This window comes from Buteo buteo, chromosome 27, assembly GCF_964188355.1.
Source record: "Buteo buteo chromosome 27, bButBut1.hap1.1, whole genome shotgun sequence".
In the NCBI taxonomy this organism is placed as follows: domain Eukaryota; kingdom Metazoa; phylum Chordata; class Aves; order Accipitriformes; family Accipitridae; genus Buteo; species Buteo buteo.
In genome coordinates, this window is record NC_134197.1 from 3,110,786 (window position 1) to 3,131,827 (window position 21,042).

General features: G+C 47.1%; 1 protein-coding gene across 7 annotated transcripts in view; it reads right to left on the bottom strand.

The window, feature by feature from the left end:
* The window catches only part of EPN2 (epsin 2), a 47,008-nt gene extending 38,640 nt beyond the window's left edge, over positions 1-8,368 (bottom strand). For 4 of the 7 annotated variants that reach the window (XM_075058819.1, XM_075058818.1, XM_075058814.1 and 1 more), the window contains exon 1: positions 8,233-8,368. The gene's annotated coding sequence lies outside the window, so the exon portion shown is untranslated. Of the gene's footprint in view, positions 1-2,131; positions 2,236-6,129; positions 6,148-7,203; positions 7,514-8,232 lie in introns of those variants that run through there. The other 3 variants (XM_075058815.1, XM_075058817.1, XM_075058816.1) reach the window with 3 other exon arrangements.
* Between the last annotated feature and the right edge of the window lie 12,674 nt (positions 8,369-21,042).

Consider the following 21,042-nt stretch of genomic DNA (forward strand, 5'->3'; position numbering starts at 1 on the left):
AGTTTCGATGGCATACTTCAGGCCTTTCTAAAAGCATAAACTTTAAAAAAAAAAGAAAAGAAAAAAACCAGCACAGACTTTACGCCTCCTTTAAAGTTTATTTTTCTTCTGAATAGGAAAAAGAAATCCCTTCTTAAGATAAAACTAAAAATCAGTATTTCCAGGGACAGGAAAAGGCACTATAGTATTATATACACTATCCAAACTGACCAAAAAAAAAAAAAAATTTAACAATCTGGCTCTGTCCCAAGGCATTCAGACACAATTTTGTGCCAGCACATACATAACAAAAATATTTCTGCATTCAGGATGTTCAAGCATGTTTCTTGCATTTACACCTGGAAAGCTAACAGTATTAAAAAACAACGTGCCGCATTCTGCATTGACTATAAGTCAATGACCAGTCCCAGATCAACAGATCTCTCCCACGTTCAAAGTGAAGTACATGCCTACATACTTCTCTTGATCTATACCATAAACTGCAGAACAGAAAACCCCTCATAAAGCATATTAAAAACAGTATAATGAAGACAACCTACAAAACTATCCTGCTGTTCTTCACCTCTTCAACATTTCAGCAGCCTGCAATGTAAGCAGAGAGTTCCCATCATGCAGAGCACTCCCCAGTATTACACACCTTCAGTTATGTGTTCTTTTAAAGCCAATGTAAATACTCTCTTGGAGGCATCCTGTGTTCATATTATTGTGAAATTAAATACATGCGGACACTATTAGTTGGCAGATAGACACCAAAATGTCAATTATTCAGTATGCTTAAACTAGCAGGGTAGGCAAAAGGAGATTATTCACTAGGTAGTCAAACGTAAAAAAAAGCCAGACATTTCAGTCTGTCTCAGTGTTTCACAAAGGGGTCAGCGATTTGTAAATTTCAAATGCAATACTTAAGCAGTTTTGCAGACTAAAAAAACCCTCACATCCTTTGATGATATACCTCAGTGCTTCTCTGCAATAAACCAGTTTAAAACTGACTTTGCTGTCACACAAGCTTTTATACTCCAGCTCCTCTAAAATTTAAGAATTCTGAAAGCTAACTAAAAGCAATTATAAACATCCTTGTATTTTACTTCCTTATTAAATCTTCCCAAGAGAATCACTAAACATATAAACACAAATATCTTTCAAAGTAGTCACCCAGGTACCAATCTTTTAAAATCTTCAGAAAGCAGCTGCTTTGCTGAAAAAGTGCAAAAAACATGGGCTGTGTAATTACAGTCTGGTGCAATGACAGTCTTCCTGTTCTTCTGAGTAGCATGTAGAAATTTCTGCTTTAAAAATATACATAGAAAGTGGTAGAGAGTCTCAAAAACTACAATTAAAATACTAAATACTGATTTCTGATCTGCATTTGCACACTTCTAAGAAAAGTACTCGGTGTCACCTATGCTATTTATCTAAAAAAATTCCAACAGAGGCATTATCTTTACTTTGAGAAAACATTCTCCTAAACTGGTAGACAAAGCTTAATTTAATGAACTCTGCTCAACAACAGCAGCAAAAACATAGTAGCACTCCTCATCAGTAATAAGCATTCCAAGCCCTTAAAAAAAAATTAAAAAAAAAAAAACAAAAAAACAAACAATCACTGCAAGAAGCATAGTATTATAAGAAGCAATCGTAAAACCATGCAATAAGCCAGTATGGGCTCAGAAGGCAAATATTTCATTAGATAACAGAACAGATGCAAGCCTTACGCTTTCAAATGGTCACTATAGAAAGAGGTTTTTATCAAATGGTGAAATACCTGGGCAGAGGGATTTTAAAGATTCACCAGGTCTTCCCCGGATCTGAATACTGCTGGTAATGCACGATTCAGATCTCTCTTTAAACAGACATTACTAGTCACATTCCAGCAATGTCACAAAATGGTAGGGTGTTTCACTGATTAATTAGCTAACTGAATAATTAAAAACATTAAAGTTCTGTTTTTAAAATAATAATTGAAGAGCTTTCCTTTACATATACCACATGACAGTACATTCTGCTTGACCATTCATCAGAGAACAGGCAGGCGTGTTAAAATAGTTCTATTTAGAACTGAAGGGTAAGGATTAATTAATGATCTTAAATTTTGGCTGATTTCATAGCATTAGATCAAACACCTATGCCTTACTGCTGTTGTCACAAGCTTCGTCCCTGTCCAAACACTGCTGAAAGTCAGTAGAAAGACAGCTGCAGCAGCAATTGGGTGAACAGATTTGGCTGAAGAAATCCTCACTAGTAAAAGAAAAAAATAAATAAAAATCATGAGAATGACAAAACTAAAATGTTACTTGGGGCCTGTTCACCCAGTTAGCAACACAAAAGTAGCCACTTGAGAACAGATTCCCTACCTGCAAGGAAACACGTTCGAGGGAGTCTTTCATGCCTGCATCTCAGGGGAGGAAGTTACCTTTAAAAATACTTTGGTTTGCCTTTCCCTAAGCAATATTAGGACTGTATATATCAGTTATTTTAGTGGGGTTTGTCCACCAGGTCCTACAAACAGAGGTCTTATTTGTGAACTGTACAACCCTTATACCAGTGCGCCATTACTCATGCGATTAGTCCCAATGAAGTCAGAAGAACTGTTTGAGAAAGAAATTGCTTGCCAACCTAAGGGTTGCACAATCAGGAAAAAAAAAATGGTAACAAAAACACGGAGGGGGATAAATTGCATCTGACAAAAACTACAATCAAGAAATAGCTGGTGACAGATTGTTATTTAAGTACAAGGAAGTGATTTAAACAGTCAGGAGCAGTTGTAATAAGATTATACGATTCTCTATTAAGATTCTTAAAATGTCTTTGTTCTAGCAAAGCTATGAAAAGACCATTGCCCTTGTAAAGGTTCAGAAACTACTAAACTGATATTAAGTCTAAAAATTAATGTGATTTCAAAGCAAGTAAAGAAAAAAATGTAAAAGAACATCCCTAACATCATTAGCACCTTTGTCGCCCATGCTGACATTTTTAACTAGCATGAGTACAACATATATTGTAGCATTTCTCAGTGGCAAAACTCAACCAAAGAGAACAGACCCAAGGAACAGAAGTACAGAGCTCTCTCTGCTTGAGTTTCTACTTTTAAGTAATGAAAACTACTAGTTTGATAGTAGTAGACATTACATTATGTAAGTGACATCTTCAGAACTGCAGGAAAGATTCTATATAAGGTTATACTGCAGGGAGATTAAAACAATGTCTGGCTGTTTAATTTCTCTAGAGAAACAGATGTGGCACTTTAGCCATGACCCCCAGACTCCACCCTCTATCTTTAAGTAGTCACTTCTAGAAGGACAGGCCCAAAAATTGACCATAACTACTGCTACACTGAAAAAACAAACAAGGCAAGCAAGTCTTCTGATTTCTATCTTGAAGGATGGACATAAAACATCTCTAGGTAAGGTGTCTGGCATGTTTTTAAACTAACAAGCAGCTTTGAACTTTCAAAAAAAATTATTACTTAATTTGTAAAAGTATTGTTCATTGAGTGCTGCACTATAAGCATATGAGAGCAAATGATTCACTGATTAATATTTTACTGTAAGGGATAAGAACAGAAATTTCCGTTGAAAAAGAACATCCACCAAAACGTTGGGTCTAAAGGTGATCAAACCCATGCCATAGGAAACAGGTATATGATACAACTGGAGAGAGGAACCGGGACTGCTATTCAAATAAGCACTAAACCAGCTGTATACATGTGCAAAGTACAAGGTAATTACGAGGGCAAGAAAGTAGGAGGAGATAGAAGACTAAACGACAGGTTTGTACCATGTCTACAGAAGCAGAATGCATGCAAGTGTTCTCCTGCCCCGGTCACCCTCTAGAACTATTCTACTTCTTGTGCCTTGTACATTTACTATTTATTATACAGTTACATGACAGAAAACTCAGCAACTGTAGACAACATTAATAAAACAGCACTTGGAGGAAAGACAGGAACAGTTGACAACGTGGAAGAAAACTGCAGAGGTCACATGCAAAAATTTCAACTAATTACTTTAGGCAGCTCAGGGAGCTGTACTCCTAACAATGGAAGGAGAATTATTACTTGAAAATAAATTGTATGCATCAGGACAACAAAACATATGGTGTTTGGGATTCTTTAAAACTTTACCCAGCCACCTCGACCATAAAACTTAGATAAGGGGAGCCTCCAAGGCAGAGATGTATCCAGCTCTGGGCTGGGACTGGTTTTACCCAGTCATATTGCTAGAGCCAGCTGCACTCAGGCTGCCAGTGGGGACCTGTTCGTGCCTGAGCTCTCCCCTGCTCCGTACTCATGTTTCCCCACCTGGAAAGAGCTGGCTTTTTCAAGTCAGTGTGCAAGCCAAGGCATAGGCCGTGTGAATAGACCAAGTCTGACCTTCAGTGCAAGCTCAAGGCACTAGTTAGAGGCATTTATGTTAACAGCCCTGGGTGACATGAAAAGAGATATATACACTATTAACAACTAAGGCAGTACAGGGCATTGGTTCCGAGATCAATTTTTAAGCTCAATTTCTGTAACAATACCAAAAGAATTGAGCTAAAAATTATCTATACAGAAGAAAAGCATTTCACTAAGCATAGTGATTCAAAGTAGTATTTCCATATAAAAATGCACAATAGCGAATTACAAACCAAATTCTGGTAAACATCTCCGGTTGCCAGTGACATTGCAACTAGAAAACACACAAGACTTCTATACTAATTTTCTCATTAGTGTAATCATTCATACAAACTCCACTATCAGATACTTACACGCATTTCACTTCTTGTGGTAACTCTGAACATATATACTACAGTTTGAAGGAACTCAATCTCAGTAGTTTAAGCTACTCTCTCCTTAAAAACTGCCTAAAACCTCTAGTTAGTTACCTAAAAAACACACCTTCGAACTGTTTGATCCAACTATTTTGGCTTTTATCAATAGTTTGGAGCATTGTCATAAAATCAACCAAATTCCAAATTTGAAAACCAAAGACAAAATGTTATTTGCAAAATGATAAATAAGCAATACCAGCTTTTCTGTAGCTTTCTACCTCCTGCACCACTCACCGACAGGCTCAGCTGCAACAACCACCTAGTTCCTAGATTCATGCTGAAGCTTACAGTCTCCGAATTCACTTATTCTGACATACAAACATTCTAACTTCCCCCCTCGCACAGAACAGGAAAGTAATTCTGTAACAGCCACCTAAACTGATCAATTCTGGGACTTGTTATGGTCTGCTATTCAGCACATACCAGTATGTAACCAAACTGAAGTATACCAATGCTAGCAGACCTACAGTTAGACCTAGCAGGTTTTATTCTAGAGGACAGCACACATGTTGTTCTCCACGGTGTCTCATGCCTTCTTAATGAGCAGCCAGGCTACTGAAATACACAAAAAAACCTGCTGTTCTTTGAAGCACTTAGACAGCAGGATGCTAGTACATTTCGATACTTTCCCTGCACAGATCAGAGCAAGGCAAAGTGGAAAAAGAACATTACAGACATTCATACAAACCAGGCACCTTTCATTTTCTATTAGCAAGATCCCAAGAGACAATTTAGCACTTTGCAAATATGGCAGTGAAAGACTGGAAAGTTGCTATCTGAGTACCAGTCATTAAATAAAGATTTTAGAGTAACTTATATTCTTCTAGACCAGGCAAACCCAGTAGCCATTACCCCATCCTACATACGAGACCTAAGAAACACAAGATCATGAATATCATAACTACTCTGTAATATATTTCTCCTAAAACAGATTATCATTTAATGATTTCTCTCCGGAAAAAACCAACCAAACAAACAACAAAAAACCACCACAAAAACAACACACCAATTTCTGTATCAAGAAAAAGTATCAGCATTTTTATGAAGTAACAAATTAGGCCTTTGGCATTTCACAGCAGTGACCCAAGATTTGAGGCTTCTTAAAAGCTCCAAGTTTTAAAGCAATCAAACGGCTGACAGCTGGAACAAAATTAGCATGATTAACCAGTTATGTAAATAATGATGCGGTCAGTACAAGCTGAATTCATTTATGCTCATTGCATTATACAGCACTGCTTGCACTGGACATCAGATGTTTGTCAACTATTCATTAAAAATGACTGTAGGAATAATGGACGTGAAAAACAACATGAACATTACCATCGAGGCTACTCAACAGCCAGGTCTCAGATATCTCTTCTCCTATTAGGACAGGACCACCAAGTAACTCGCAGATAGGACTTTTCTTGCCCAAATATTATCCAACACTACTTAGCTCGACCTAGGGAACAGGTCAATTGTTTTTTCTAAAGAGAGAGGTCCATCCTGTTAGTATCTCATTATATTTTGTTTCTGCAAGGTAAATATTAATTTTCATTTGTCAGTACATGTAAAAGTCAAGCTACCGCGTAGGAGAACCGTAGTCATGCTGGAATGATGTCGCATAGTTACTTTATGGCATCAAGGAAGTTACAATCAGCATGCGTAAGTCAAACTTCCTGAAGTATAACTTGCAGTCAATTTAGCCTTATCAGAATTCATCTTCAGGAATGCATACTCATGGTTAATTTGTACTTGATAATTTTTTATAACATAGTTAAATATTTAATATATGGAAGATAATCTTTGAAATTCTAGCTAGCTAGTTTACCATTACTTCAAGTTAATAAAATAAAATTTATCAGAAGTTTTGATTCTTCACAATAAAACACTATATACAAGTTTGTTAAAAAATAATGTATCTGAGAATCAGCCAAGACAAACATATTTAGAAGTACTTCCTAAATAGGCTGTATTTTGCTAAAGATACCATTACAATATATTTGTATTTTTAATCAAAAATCATTCTAACATCCCATATTTTACATCCTAACAATCCAATTTTCTATGACCTTGTCTCACACAAAACACAGCAACACACTGGAATTATGCAAGAGTTCCACATTACCATAAAACATGTATTTAAGTGGAGAGAATAATAAAACTTCATCTTGTGGCCTGATTTGCATTTTGAACTCCTAAAGTCAGCCTCTACAGTCCATAAGATCCACAACACACCTTAACAACCTGAATGAGTATTTTAGGCCTCCTGTTGAAAATGTATGCCTGTGTGTATAGTTTGGGATATTTTCTTTGTAGATTAAGAAACATGTCCAATTTTAAATATAACTTAGCTTATCAGATCAGTGATGATACCAATACTTAAGAGGGGGGGAGGGGGGAAGCATTACATACCTCTTGGCCAAATAAAACTGAGACCAAACGTTATCAATATGCCTTACGGCTTTAAAATAGGAAACTTCCATTGTGGGTAGCCTGCGATAATTCTTGTTTCAATACACTTCACCACAACAATAATGCTTCATATAACGCAGCACACTGACTACCCAGGCCCAATCTGTAGCACCAAAGGTACTGCAGGTAAAGATTGAAAAACAATATATATGAAAAAATAAACCTTTAAAAAAAATTAATTAAAGGCACTACTACACGTCTTCCAAACCGACTGCATGACCCCCCCAAAAAATAAAATAAATCCCACACCGCCACAATTAAGGCTCACAACGCAGAGCCGAGGTGACGGACACCGCGAACCAAACGCCCCCGCCACGGACCCGCCGCCGGGGAGCCCCCCCCCCCTCCCGCCGGGCCAGGCTGCCGCCATCCCCCGCAGCCCCGGGGCCCAGGTGGCTTCCAGGGACTCGGTCGGCACGGGAAACCAGGCCTAAACTTTCAGCCGGCGGTGAAAACCCTTCGGGCAGCTGCCGGCCCGCACCCCGAGAGGCGAAGGGCCGGGGCGATCGTCTGTGTCCGTCGTCGTCGTCGTCCTCCCTCCCCGCCCGCCCCCGGCAGCACCGACCCGGCGGGTCCCGGAGGCGCGCTCCCTGCTCTCGCGGCCCCGCCGCCGGGCTGCCATGATGGGCAGTAACTGTTGCTGCCCACCCAACGGAGACAACAAAGGCCACCCCGGTCCCCCGCCGGGGCTGCCCCGCCGTCCGCCCGTCTGTCCGTCCGTCCGTCCCCGGGGCCCCCCCGCCCCGACCCATCAGCCACCCTCCCCGCTTCGCAGCCGGTCGGCGAGGCCCCGCTCCCTCCCCGCGGGAAGGCCCGGAGCCCCGGGGGGCCCCCTTCCCGCTCCCACCCCGCACCCCCGCCGCTGAGGGGAAAGGCGGAGGGAGGCTCTTCCGCCGCCACCATCCGTCCGTCCGTCCGTCCGTCCGTTCCCCCTCCCGCACCCGAGCACCCCGCGGTTCCCGGACTGACCTGGCGGAGGGTGCGGGAGGAGCGGGGAAAGGACCGCGGGAGACGCGGAGGGGGATGTCCCGGTACCCGGCCGCCGCCGCCTCTGGCTGGGTTTGACACCCACACGCACCATCCAACATGGCGGCGGCCGGGGAAGGGAGGGGGGGGGGGGGGAGGAGGCGGAACCGGCGGCCGCGCGCGCGCCCCCGAGGCGCGTCCCCGCTCGCGGGCGCGGCGCAAGCGAAGCGAAGGGCGGGACGCGGGGGCGAGGGCGGCCTCCGCCCGGGGAACGCTGCCGGTGCCCGCCGCCCTCCTCTACCTCACCCGTCGCCGGTTAAGGTCTTCGCCGGACATGGCGGGCCCCTGCCGGGTCTCCTCACAGCCAGGCCTACCGCCCCCCGCGGCGTGGGATAAGGCAGGATCGACCGCCGGGCAGGGTCTGAGGAGAGGGCCCGGCTCCTGCTCGGGCCTGTTGCTGCGTCTGAGGAGAGGAAAACGCTTGGGAACGCGAGGGGAGCCCCCTCCTCGCTCACATCTCTAAGGGGAAATCAGGGCAGGAGAGGGGATTCCCCCCCCCCAAAAAAAAAACAGGGCCCCGGCTGGGTCACCAGGCCCAGAAGCAGCTCCCATCGCTTCAGGCAATGCGGTTACTGCACCTTTTCCCCCTCCCGCCAAAGACTGCCGATACAAAATAACGGGATTTATGGATCAGGGGATGCTTCGGGATGGCGGGAGGGAGCTTTCTGGTGGCCACGCTTGGTGATCAGAAGGGGAGCTCGGCGGAGACACGCAGGCATGAACTCGAGGAGCCGGGCAGTCTGGGTGGGTTGGAGCACACGTCGTTCCCCTCTGGGGATCATGACTAAACCTGTGTCCGGGATCGCAGGTTGGAGGAGGTTAGTGGTCTCATTGTAGTTCTCCCTGGATATATTTGTTCCTATCGTAAAACCGTGAGACAATTCAAGGAAACGGGACGTGGCCGTTGGGGAGACGGTCCGGGTTGGTGCAGGTCAGGGGAGAAGCTGGCTCGCAGGACTCTGCTTGTATTACAGCTGGCTCCGGGTAGTGCTGCTGGTCATTTAAAACCCAAATTCTTGAGGAATCCTGCCTTACTAAAGCATACCAAAACAAAGGAAACTCAGAGCAAAATCCAGTTTATAAGGTATTGCTTTTCAAGTGAAAGGAAGGTCAGGCCGAGCGCTGCAAACTTACGGACCAGCCCTTTCTCCCATGGAGTCTGTAGCAAAATTCCCGCTGACCTCAATAGGAGTCGGATCAAGGTTTAAATACAGAAGAACGGGGACTGCAGTGAAACACCGAGTAAGCTGCATTAAAAGCAACTTGTTTAGAAATGCTGCAAGTTCAAATGCTTTGAATACCATCTGGTAGCTGGGAAGCAAAGTCTTCTGCAGCTAGCTACAATGCTGGCTTAGCTGTTAACCTTGAGCTAGGAGAGCTAGGCAGAATTAAATTCTGGGTGAAAAAAAATAAAGGATCGGCATGCATCTGACACTATCAGCAGGAGCTGAAAGGATACTTCCCTCTTTTCTTCTTTAGAAGAAAACAGCAATGATGGAAACCTAATGTTTCTGTGTGCATTCATTAATCCTGATGATTAGGTGCTGACAGCTCTAAAGAATGAGAAGAAAGCTCTTGGTTAAAATAAAATGGGAAGAACAAGATTGTTCCTGCTGCTTTCTCTCCTGCCTGCCTTCCTTCCAGGTCTGGGCAGACAACTCTTCCAAGCAGGAGGTGGATTCCTCTCCTTTCCCAGCTCCATCCCAGGTGTCTCTGTTTACAGCATAAATGTACAAATCAACGAACCCAGCAAAGGGCTCCTACAGCTGGCACCCCTGTATCAACAAAACCGTATTTTCTATCAACCAGATCAAGCCACTTAGTGCAAGCAAAACAAGCCAGCCAAGTAAAATTACACTTTTTTTAATTACACCCATGTTAATGCCTTAAATCGCAGTGTTCCTGCTACACTGGTCAGGTACTGCTGATACAGCTGCACCAGCAGAGATTTGCCCAGGCTGCAAAGGGACCATCCCTTCTGGTGGTCCCCTGAGGACATCCACAGTGAGAGGGGACACATGGCAGTGGATCTATGGCCCTTGTTTCATACAGGCAACAGGAGGTCACTGCAATTTGTCCTGTGATTTTAAACTCAGGAGATAATGTAGAAAACTTTCCATCCCAGCACTGCCCCATCCCTCTTTCGAGCAGACTGTACCACACCTTGGATGTTGACCCGAGCGACTCTATCAAATTGTTCCCAGCCCACACCACTTCAGCTGTGTTGGCAGAGCCAGAGTTCAAGGCCATTATTTGCAAAATGAGTTTGGCATCAGAAGCCAATAGCCGTGGCACCTCCCCGGTTGCTGCACCGGCAGCAGAGCAGTCTGCGTGGAGAAAGCAGATGGCAGCAGCGACTCCAGCGAGTGGGAGTAGAGGGGCTGTTGCATGGCAAGGAGCAGGAGGATAACGAGCAGTGCTGCAGTGCGATGGCTGGTATGCAAGAGACTCTCCCAGCAAAGACAAGGCAGGCGCAGCTTTCCCGGGCTCTGCCCGGCCACGACTGCCCTCCCAACTAACCTAGCGAAGAGCGGCTGCCAGGAAGCCACAGGAGGGCCTGTTCCACAGCCATAATGTGAATATCGCCCACACAGCGACTACCGCCACGTGGGGTTGAGCACACCACTAATTAGCTAATGAGTTTGTTCCAAATGTCTGGCCACGGTGTGAGTGACAACAGGAACAGCACTTGAAAAGCACTGAACAATGACAAGTACATTTGTCTCTTCTCGCTGACCCCAGCCCCGCATTAACAAATAGGTCACAAACAACAGTGCTTTACAGTGATCTAATCCTCCAGCCATATGTCGGCTGACTGAAAAAATACAGAAAAAAAATCTGCGCAGAGAATGCCACCAAGCTCTGCAAAAATTCTAAGGAAAACTTGATAAATATATCCCTGCAGTTTGAAATTTGATTTCCTCACTCTATTGTTTCTCATTTCCTGAGAGCTGGCTTGGTGGATCACATTTTCTGCTTCTGTCTCCAGTGCTTGTAACCAAACAAGACTGAATCTCATTATCCTGACGCATGGCTCTAGCTGTATGCAATCTGATCTCTAAATCACAGTAATTTTTGCTCCATTACCGATTTTCCCTCCCACTCCTAACCTATAGGTCTTCAAAGGAATCAATTCAAAAATAGAGACTAGCATCATCTAATGAAGGTGTGTTTAATGTTCAGCACTTAAGTCTGTATTAAGTAGCCAAGTAAGAACCTGCCTCATGTCTCAGGAGGTTGGGCACCCTCCACTCACACCAGCTCCAGTGGGAGCTGGCATTTCTCAGCCTCCCTGGGAAGCCACATGCTTCCACATAGGGTAAATAGGGACTTAAGTCCTTAAGTGCCCAATTTTGGAAATCTGCTAATTCAATGAGAATCTGGGCAAATGCAATCATTATTGTCCTTAGAGCCAAAGAAGTGAGACATTTCTCAACAAGCACAGGCCCTCTTCTGAATTTTCTGAGCCGCCTGCATGTTGCTGACAGTGATACAGAATATATTCAGATTCATAAAAAGTGATGTTCACCCCAGGTTATTCCCTCCTGGATTCATGAATATTTCACTGAAATATGCAAAGTCTGAGTTACACTCTTGTCTGCTTTGGTCAGACACATGGATCCACAGGGTCTGCAGCCCTACCACACAGAGAATTTGTCTACAAGCCAAGGAGAACCAAAATAAAAGTTTAGTTCTACCATATTTAGTCTGGTTTCTTCAAACATATTTAAATAAGTGTAGTTACAAGGAACAAAATCAGAAAGATGGTGAATAGAGGAGCATACAGCCCAGTAAGCCTGTGCCTGAGTTCAGCTGGAATTAACCCAAGTTTAATCAGAAGAGATGCTTACGGCCAGCGTGAGGGTTTTAGTTTCATTTGTGATGCAGACAAACTTGTAGAACTGTTTCCAATGCAAATGTTCATTTTGACAAGTTCAAAATTAATACACCTCTAATATGGGCTTTCAAAACAGACCTTTTCTGAACACGTTAGCAAGTTCATGAAAAGAGGAGAGAGAATGCAACCCCAGCACATTCTGCTTTTCTCGAAATGAATATGCACTGACAGTGCAAGAGGCAGTGACATTTGAAATGTGCTTAGTTCTAGTAATTACCAAGTGTTGTGCTTCTTCAGAAGTTAGAGCCATTCTCGTCTGCGGGCACCTTCCCTCATTCCTTTCTCCTTACTGCTCTGTAGGAGCAGTTTCTCCCCATGCCACATCGAGAAGCCAAGGCTACTGCATTGCTTACATTAAATCCCACTAAAGCCTGAGGGTGAAATTCCACAACAGTTTTAACCAACCTAAGTCTGGGTGTTGTGGTTCCTGCCCTTCCTCCACCACCCGTTCCCATTCCCTCCCTACCACCAACACCAGCTTATACCATCGGTAGTGAAGACTAACCACTTTTTTGGAGGAAGGGTTACTTCTCAGCCAGTTTAGCTCCCTGAACCAGCTCACCAGAAGGTCAGCTGAGCACCCACATCAGCGGAAGGGAAGGGACAGGACCACTGCAAGGCCCCCTGACTGGTGAGGAGGTATTTTTCATGTTTAAGATACAATCAGCACATTTGACCTAAAGAGCCTGGACTTGCTGCTTGTTCCCAGGCTGGGAGCACTTGCAGATTGGGACCATCTGCATAGTTTTAAGTGGCACGCTCAGGCCCAGGGTATTTGTAGTGAAGATGGGCTCATTTAGTGTTACCATCTGGTTCCTCAAAGCAAGCCACCAAGCTAGAGCCTGTAAGCCTGTGCTGGAGGACAAGGATTCCCATGCGGTTGGTACAGTTTGTACTATCCCTTTTGACTTCCTCCTTGCCATGACGAGAGGACTTCCTGCCAGGAAGGAGCTGATGGACAGTGTCACCCATCAGAGTTCCTCTTCATCATTCCTGCAGCCACCCAAAGAATGTCACCCAAAGAGTCAGGCCCTCCCTTTTGCCCTAGGCCCATCCTCAGACCAATCAAGGCTTCGTAATAACAACCAAGCCACAGGATGACTTGTGTTGTTGCACAAGGATCTCACGTGGCCAGGGATTATGCTCACTCTTCACAACTGTTTCTCACCTTGAGAGAAACCACCCTGTGGGGCTCACAATGAGGAAAGTATCAGGAGAGCAAGAGGAGCTGTGCTGCTGGCTCTGCAGCATCACCGGGAAATTGGGTCTCCTCTCCTCCTGGTGGGCTGGGACAGTGATTTAGGCTGGTCCTATCTGGCTGGAGAGGGAGGCAAACAACTTTGTACACTAATAGAAATGGAGGGGAGGGAAGTTAAGTGTACCTACAACCAAGCAGCGGTCACTGCTGTCAGAGGACATGGTACACTCAAGTGCAGAGTTTCACATTTAAGCACAAAAATCCAGGGCCCATGAGAAAAGCACCACCTTGCCCACAGGAGGTAGGTGCGGTGATTCATCTACCGCTTACCTAGGGTGAATCAGGGGTACCAAGACTGAAATCAGCATTATCACACCACACAATGTGGTGCTCACACACGGAGACTTGCGGCATCGTCAACAAGAGCTTCCTTCATGTGTGCTCTGCTCCCAGAGCACCCGACAGTAAACTACGCTTGGCAGCACAGGCTGCCTGGAAAGCCACATTGGCTTATAACCCTGGGAACTAAGCTGTATATCTACAGCCATTTTGAGCTCAAATTTCATAGCATTGCCCTCGGTCACAATAGCAAAGACCTGAAGCAGACCAACTACTGGAAGCTGCAGGCATTTTGAGCTCTGTCTCTTTTAAACCAAGGGATTGGTAACACAGTGCCGCCATGTCCCTGGATTACAGCTGGATGCCCATCACTGATTATCACAGCTGATAAGTTGGTAGTTTTTCCCCTTGACAGATGAAAAAACTGAGGGCTGTCTATTTGGTTTATGTTTGCACAGCACCCAGGCAGTCGCTTAATTACTTGGCCCAATTTCTGATTCCCACTTCTGCAAGTGACTTCCTCCATTCCCAGGCTCGCAAATTGAGTTGCAACTTTCATATCTGCATTCACGGTTGCAACTCGGAGCTTGTCACTGCTGCCCCACCACAAAGAGCATCTCATCCTCAACAGGGCTTCCCAGGTGTTTTCATAATGCAAAAACGCTAAACAACAGTGCAGAGCTGTAAATACATGGTCCCTGTGTAATCAACAAGCAGATTAAAAATTTCACCAGCTGGGCCAGGAGAGATTCATGACAAGCCATCAGGACTGCTCAAAGCAAACAAACTGCACAGCACTGCAGGCAAGAATTTCTCAGGAACATATTCAATTCTAACACTATCTGACCAAACTGCTCCACAGATCAGTCCTGCTGGACAACTGCTCTGCGAGCTCCTCAAAACCAGGAGGCTTCCTTGGTTGAAGAAAAATGTCCATCTTTAATGACAGCAGGTTTCAGTAGCCATTTGAGCATCATGGCTAGTCAAGCAGGTTATAATTGGTCATAATTAATACTCCTACAAGCTTCCACATTCTTATAGACTGAGATGAAGAAATACAAGACTGCTCCCTGACCTTGTAAACATTAGAGGAAGTCAAAGGAACCCATTCCCTTCTGATCTTTAGAAATCAAACACCTCTGTGATCAGAGAAGGTAAAAGGCAAACACCAGTGCTGCTGGGAAATGGCTGTGCACAGCCCGGTTTCTGCTGGGGCACAAACCACAACAGCCTCAACATCAATCAAAAATAACTGCAAAGCAAGTTGCTACAGACAGTAGATTTGCTCTATCCCTCAAGAAGCCTCTTTTTATGCTTGCATGCCACTCAGAGCCTGTTGGGGGAGCGGGGGGTGCAAACCATGGTGCAGCCACACTAGCTTTTTAGCGATACTGGAAGTGGCCTTCGGTGAGATGTGTAAACTGAATAACCCAATCAGTGAGGGTGGAAGCCAAATAAGCCTAAACTGCCTGATGTATTGAAAACCCCACATCTGTCACCAGTGGGCCAGAAGAACAGTTCATGACACCTGCACCACTAGGCTTAAAAGTGCTTTACACTCAGCAGGATCTTAACCACTTGGAAAGGAAGGGCTGTGCTGTGCAGATGATTTCCTCCGCTGGAGCCACCAGTCTGACCCTCAAAAGAAAATTGACAGACACTTCCATGCAAACACCCTGTGCATTTTGCTCTCTATTATTCTGCTTGCAATCCTTCATTACGGGCATGTTGTGAGGAGTGGGTCTGCATCAGCTTTTCCAGCTTGCACTTGGTTATCATGAGAAAGAAACATGAGGCTCCAGTGTTCTCCCTCCAGGCAGGGCAAGACCTCCTGTTTTGCTCTGAGATCAGAGCCTGGGGGGAGTCAGAAAACTGGAGATGCTGTCATTCATGGGCACCTCTTTCAAGATGCAGCTTACAGACATAGCTCTGGTTCAGGAGGTCTCTAAGCCCTACGCTGCTGCGTCCTAGGAGAACATAACAAGGAAATATATTTGCTCAACCACTTCCAATACTTGCCCTCCAGCATTCACTATCAACAACTGTTGGTGCTGGGATTCTGGACTGGACACCTTTGCTTTTAAGCAGGGTGGATGCTCTTATCTTCCCACACACTGGCTGCCAGCTCTGCGCTTCAAACATGCAAGAATATCGTCTTTGAGAGCAAAGGCCCAGTGCAGCACTCACATGCTGTTCCTCAGCTCTCCCGAATGGGCTATCATGGGTTTCTCTCGAAAGCTCCATCCCCATATGCCTTTCCCTAGACTCTCCATTAGCTGGCATGTTTTACACCCTTGAGGCTAAAGCCTCTACTAAGCCTAGTAGGCAGGTGGCATGCTTTTTAAGCCTTCAGCACCCAGGGGTGCTCAGACCCCATCCTACACAGGTAGATTTAAACATATGCTAAAATGATTTACTGAACCAGTAAATGTCTCTGCCCTGGGGAGCCAAGAAGAGTGCAGCTGCAAACCACTGGAGGCTGCACAGCTGATCCCAGCTGAGGAAGCAGCAAGAAGATATCAGCTTGGGCTACAGGCCTTGAGTTAATCTCCTGATCTCCAGAGAAAGAAAATGCAGGTGCCCAGGCTGGAGAGGGGCTGTAGCCCTTTCCCCAGCTGTTTTTGAGGGTCTCTCAGAAGTGACTCCAGTCCTTTGTGCCCAGTGCACTCAGTCCTGGCTGTTCCTCCTGCTCCACAGGTTCCCTGAGCTCCTCCAGCCATCTCTACTGGGCCCCCTCTTCCTCCACATCACAGCCAGCCCTGCTCTCCTGCATGCTGCCCTCCACTCTGCCTGATCCACACGGAGCTTGCCCAAGATCAAACTCCTGCCCTAATTGCTCGTCTGAGCCCTTGCAAGGAATCCAGTGCCCCTGTGGTGCCTCCAACCTCCTGCTCCCAGGCAAGTCCAGAGAGGCTGAAACCCCAGTCCCTGCAGCAGGGAGGACCAACAGGGCCATTCAGCACGATACACTCAGGAGCCCCCTCCCAAATGCTTCTCCAGCACAGCAGGACACCATCACATAACAGGAATATGACAAGACAACAAGTGGACATAACACGCCGTTACGTCCTGCTGCCACCTAATCGTTAGCTCCACAAGCTGGCGAGGTGCTCAGACGTGCAAAGCCTGTAGTGACCAAGATTGTCAGCCAGCCACAGCTCCCCAGCAAAACCCAAACCCAGTTCCTCTTTCAGCCTGAGAGAGGAAAGGAAGGAGGGAAGGAAGACAGCAAATCTGCATTTCAGATGCTTGCTGAAAGGAACACTTTATATAAGCACAGACATACAACATGGTATTTTTCTATATACTTTCCTAGATACTGCAAGTGCATCTGAATCTATGCATATGCCATACATATACCTACATGGGAAAGGTTTTTATTACCTGAGATAAAGTTAGTGCCTTACATCACTCAACCCACGAGCCCAGCCATGCTGTTCCTTTGCCATCAGCTTCATGGGGAGGTGGCCCAGGTCCCCAGTTTCCTGGGGATCTCAAACTTTCAATGAAACAAATGCTGTCGTTTCCAGCACTGCAGGAACATTTCTAAAGAAAGCAATGCCTCAACCTTCCACTTAAAATGAAGAATTGCCTTGTAGGAGTGCTGCGTGTACATTTGCTAAGAGAGGCAGAAAGCAAGAGCATGCATCTTGGAGCTATCCCCTGGGCAGTGTTTCTTTAAAACAGTCAGGCCAGATCCTGGTCTCATTTACACAGGCGGATATCTGGAGAGCCTTCAGTGAAATTACCCTGGATTTCCACAGCTGATGTGTCAGAAATCGCAATCCAACACAGCCCTGGGGAAGAATCCATCAATTTTATTGTGGCCTCCCAAAAAATCTTCACTCACTCTTTCCTCTTGCCTTGCACAGGCAAAAGCACCGCTCAGGAATACAGCATGAGAGAGTGCTGTGCCACCAAAGTAATGACAGCAGCTTTATTTAGCTTGGTTTTCTAAAGAAGGGAAGCAGATGCAGTAGCACTGTGTGGGTAGGGACAGGCAAAGCCATGCATGTGGATTCCCCCTCGTAACCTTTGAGGCTGTTTGCTCATTTCAGACCAAGCTGATGACAGGCTGGGCAGAGTTTTCACAGCTTCTTCATTTCTAAACATTTCCTGAAGATGAGCAGCTGGGGAGGGGAGAGAGCTTATACTAATGAGAAACAGCTCAACCCTGTATCAGACTTCAGAGAATCCACACAGACCTTCCACCTCAAGGCTCAGCTCTATAGGAAAAAAAGACTGCACTGGACACTGTGGCAGCAGGAATAAATCAGAGTGAAAGCAGAGCTGGGGGCTCTGGGAGCCTTGCGAGGGACTCCTGAGTGCATCTCCTCCTTCCCTGCAGGAAAAGGCGGTGCAGAGCAGCCGGAGCATCCAGGGAATCCACAGCTGCACCTGCATCCGTCACCAGCCAGACACAGAGGGCTTCAGTGCTCCATCTTCTCTCCGCTTCCTCCCTCTTGTATTCCCCATCTCTCCCCTGAATAGGCGGTTTCAGCAGGAGCACAGTGCCCGGATTCTCTCAGGTTTTACAGGGCATCCGGCACTCCGTGAATTATCCCGGTGGGCCCCGCTCCAGCAGCCTGCCTACCTCCTCCTCGCTGCCCGGCGCATCGCCAACCTGGCCAGGGATGCGGCAACACGCACATCCTCAGCCCAAGGAAGCAGCAGGCGAGTGAGCCTCCTCCCTCCGGCCGCTGGCCCTCCGCCTCAGCCTGTCCCCACAGCTGACTCCCACCATCTGCCCTGGCACTGACCGAAAACCTGCCACGCAGGGCTCCTCTTCTGCGCACCCGCTCCCCTCGGCACCGTGAGCTCAGCCAAAGGGAGCCAAACGCACCGCGGCCGAGTCCCAAGTCACCTCTGCACCGGTGGTCCCCCATGTTCCTGCCTGGGAAATGTCCCCCCCCAGAGCAGCCCAGCAGTGACAAGGCATCTGCCCAAATGAGCCCCCCCCCAGCACTCCTCCATCCAGCTACAAAGGGGCTGAGCTGGCCGAAGGAGGAACCGCGGATGCTCTTGCCACGCTTCCAGAGGAAGGCATGACGTGAGCTCTGGCTTAATCGGTTATTAATAACTTCTTTGTTAACAAGCCAGCCCTAAGGAGGAACCAAAATTCAACTACTTCTCCGGTGCAGAGCTCAGCCACCCCTCCGCAAGCCATCATTCACAATTTCTCCCTACATCATTTTTGTTCTCAGAAATTGCAGACCTCCCCAGTGAGTCACAGCGGTGACAGCATGGTCCCCTCACCTACGCACATGTCGCAAGGCTTCTTGGTTGGTTTTTTTCTTTTTAAATCCTAGAAAAATAACAGATGCCGTTGTTGAGGGGGAGCTTCTCAGAATCTGTTCAAGCACCAGGCTGTGTCTGGATATGACCAAACTCAATGGTTCCCCTAAAATAAACCCTTTGGGAGCCACAGAGCTCCCCTGCCCATTACTCCTGCCACCCCACGCTGCCTGCTCAGGGTGATGAGCCTTCCTCCAGAGCAAACACTGACGGCAAACAGCCTCCACACCCAAACCCCATGCCTCCCTGCCTGATTTCTTCGGAGCTTCCAGTTAAAGGAACCCTTCTGATTTCCCTCCCGTGCAAATCAAAGCAGTGGGGTGACCCTGTCCACCTCTGTGCTGCGCTCACAGCATGCAACATGGTAGGTTTCCAGCCCCAACTGTCTGGGGATGGCTCCTGAAGACCCACAAGAGATAGCAGAGAAATCCCCACTCCCACACATGCTGCAGCACTGGTCTACCCAGATGATGTTGGTATGGGGACCTCACCTTCCCCATAACCCACGTAGGCAGCCCAACACCAAGGAAGAAGATTGGAGGCCAGATGCCACAGCAGTTTCTCACCCCAGAAACCTCCGTCAGACATTTCCAGAGCAGCAGTCAGCAGGTTCAGCAGAAAACATTGCTCACATAGCTTAAAGCAGAGCCTGGATTGACTTGATTGAGAGCACCCAACAGGTCTCAGAGTTACCCCGAGATATGTCAGGGACCACAGTAAGGTCCCAGGGAAGAGCCCAAGGACCAGCATACCACAGCCACAGAGCACACCACGAGATCTGCTTCCAGCCAGGCACTGAATGCATGATCCAGATGGAGCTGCATGGCTCCCTCCTCACCAAAACAGCGTTTGGCCCTTTCCCATGAGGCTGGTCCCAGCCGCCACCCAAGGTTTGCACACCCCTTGAGGAGGCTGTTTGGGATGACCTGCCTCCTCAGTGACCCTTTCCCGCAGGTTTGGCTTTGAATTCCACACCTGAGACGTCAAGATTTCCAGTCCTTTTCCAGATTCATCATTAGGGACAGGCCCAAGTGCCAAAAGTGAGATCCTACCACCAGCCTTCCATCCTTGGGCTTCCCCCACTGGAGCTGGAAAGCGTTGTCCCACTTCCCATCCCACCTACACCATGGGCAAGCAGGCCCTGCTCTGATTTACTAGCCCAGAAACCCTAATACCAGTCCCAACCACCCATGTTGACCACAAGGAGATGCAACTCCATGGCTGGAGGCCACCGGTTCCTCAAGGGGCCTCTCGTGGCCACATTGGACTAAGCGTGGCCAACTGGCTCTGGGTCTGCTGGCTTCCCCTCCTGTAAATGTTTTCCTATGGGTCCTGCGGGATGATGAGAGGCTCAGAGGAGTCTAATCCTCCCAGCGCTAGGCATGCTTTATACTCAGTTACACCAGGGTGTAAATGGTGACGCAAGCTCCTCGGTGTGGGCTGGGTTTTGTCGAGAAGTAGAGTTACGCACAAGGACAACTCTGATGCTCAGGAGTTACCGACATGGCCTCTGCTCCAGGGGGAAAGCGCTGACTCTGAAATCCTGTTTACGGGCACTGACGTGGTATTTTCTAGCCCAGGATGTTGCTTCCTCTCCGTGCGGGGCCGCAGCGAGGCACCCACTTCCTCGAGAGGCAGAGGATCCCCATCACATCCCATGCCCCGGGCACGGGTCGGTACTGGTCCCCAGGCACACAGGCAGCTCTGGGTGATACAACACCTCTGCACGGTGCAGGAATCAGCGGTGCCGGCAGCTGACCCCCAGCTGCTGACCCGTGTGCCTGGCTTTATCCACACGCAGCATCCCAGACGTGAGCTTAAAGCCGGGCTGAATCCCCGCTGCCACCCCTGGACCAGCCCCGCTCCCGGGGTGCACTGCCCCATCACCTTGCTCTCCTCGCCCCAGCACCGCTGGCGTCCCAGGGGAGTAGCCGGTTCCCAAAGAGCAGCCCAGGGGCCAGCATTCCTGCCCTGGTCCTACTTGCCGTGCTGGTGCAGGGCATTTATTCTGGTCTCCAGGGAC